Source organism: Callorhinus ursinus, unplaced genomic scaffold, assembly GCF_003265705.2.
Source record: "Callorhinus ursinus isolate GAN/ISIS: 27379988/994484 unplaced genomic scaffold, GSC_fseal_2.0 scaffold4, whole genome shotgun sequence".
In the NCBI taxonomy this organism is placed as follows: Eukaryota; Metazoa; Chordata; class Mammalia; order Carnivora; family Otariidae; genus Callorhinus; species Callorhinus ursinus.
This window is the reverse complement of record NW_027397066.1, coordinates 67563602-67565807: the sequence shown is the minus strand read 5'-3', so window position 1 is coordinate 67565807 and position 2206 is coordinate 67563602.

Sequence of the window (2206 nt, the reverse complement as noted above, 5' to 3'; positions counted from 1 at the left end):
TGTTGGACAGATCTGGGAGGTCAGGAATTGATGGGATTATAAATCCTAGCACCGAGTTTCCAAAGTAGCTCCAAGATCAACGTAGGAATGAGAAGAAGCTATAAATTTGTGTTTCAGATTAAGACAACCACTATCTAGTACCCCATTATGATCTGCTGACATCCACCAATGCTTATGTCCCTGTGAGTCGTTCCCCCCATATAAGTGTGTGTGTGTGTGTGTGTGTATATATATATATATATATATATATATATATGTATGTATATATATATAGCAGAGTGCCAAGGAGCACTGCAAAAAAAGGTAGGAAAGCAGATTAATAAAATTTTAAAAGTGAAGTTAGTCTAGCTAAGTTGGTGCTTCTCAGTCCTTGGTATACTTAGAATCACCTAGGAGTTTTTATAAACTAGCAATATCTTGACCTCACCCCAGACAATTAAACCTCTAGAGGTAGGGCTTGGTCATCAGTATTTTTAAAGTACTCCAGGGAATTCACTTGTGCAGCCAGGATTAAGAACCATTAATTGAACTAATATTTAGGAGCAGCTACAAAGCTCTAAGTAAAGATGGTATAACACATTAGTCATTTCTTCTTATTTAGAATTCTCCAGAGAGCAATGTGTTGCAAGCATTCAGTGCCTGCCCGGGTATGTCTTCAAGAAGTCAACAGTCTGTTTAGGTCTCCTCTGCTGGAGGCTTCTGAATTCAAGGGTGACCCTCTACCCAGGAGTCACGTTAGTGGCTAAAAAGCTAGAGGCTTAAAGTGCAGTTCATTCTCCAAGTAAAGTTCTCTTGTTGATACTGGGGCACTTGTCCCTCAATTCACAAAGCATGCCGCATCCTGCTGAGGCTCTCACTCAACTAGACAGACAGCTGGACCAGTGATCAGAAGAGATTTCACCTAGAGAGAATCCTGCTCAAGATGTCGCTATTAGTTCCTACTCTGTCTATGAAAAGTCAGACCTTATCCTCATGGCAAGAGAACTGAAATCAGGATTCTTTGCTGACAGAATCTGAATAAGGGTGGGGCAAGGGGCTCTAACTAAAATTCAGACAGCCTACTAGAGGATCAGGGAGTAAGTGTATCTAACCACCTCTAATTAAGTCATGTCATGTAGCCAGATTCGACTTGGAGAAAGAAATGCCTACAGTAATTGCATTTAGTTCATTTTGTAGCATGCTCCCAATCATAACTGCTAATTCAATTGTACGTTCATTCTGCCAGCTCATTGCCATTAAGCACACATTTAATTACTTCAATAAAGGATTAATATGCAGCACACAAAAGGAGGGACAGAAGACTGTGCCAAAGCACACAGCTGCCCCAGTGTTTAGCCCAGAGATAAAACAAGAATATCATTGGGCAGCATAATCCTGCTCCAAATACATCATTATTAGATGAACATTCCAGACTTTTATTTTCATGCTTGTTATGCACTGTTCCACATGCATATATTTCTGTGGCACCAGAAAGAGCTGTAGCAAACAGGCGCCCGACAGCTTCCCATTGTTGTCTCAATCACACCCCCACCCCCACTCTGTCTTCCTCCAGGCTTGTAAGGTTGCGCTTATCTCGTCTCCAGGCGAAGGCTTACAGTCCCTACATTACAACATCCTGAGATAAGGTCCCTCGCTTGACATTGTTCCTGCCCATACTGCAAACAAGTGACAAACCTGGCATGTGTAAAAAGAGAGAGAGGGAGAACAACAAAGCCGGAGCCCACTCCTCCCGCCTCCTCCCAACAGCACCTCAAAGGACAGCCCATCAATTCTCCAGGATGTACACAATCATTATTGTAGGGGAAACAAAGGCCAGTGTCAATTGTGCAGTGTTATAAAGCAGTCCCTCAAATTAAAACCATGTACCTAACTGCATCTGATGGCAGAAGCTATTTAGCAGTGATATTTTACGGAAAGGCAATGAAAAGCAATAACTGCTTTATTTAATGTATCTGTTCAATCCAGCTGCCCTGGATAGGCCTTAATAGAAGCTGTCGATCAATGTCAGGCCCTTAGAAATAACTGCACCAGACTGCAATAAACATGAAGGAAAGATAACTAGAACTACTGATCAGCCTCTTGTTACCTTTCCTGCACCCAGAGATTTGTCATCTGTTTATACTGCTCATAATAGCTGGCTCGATGATTATCATCTTACCCACCTGGTATTGTGGTGGGCACATGAGGCTGTGGGTGGTGACAGAGG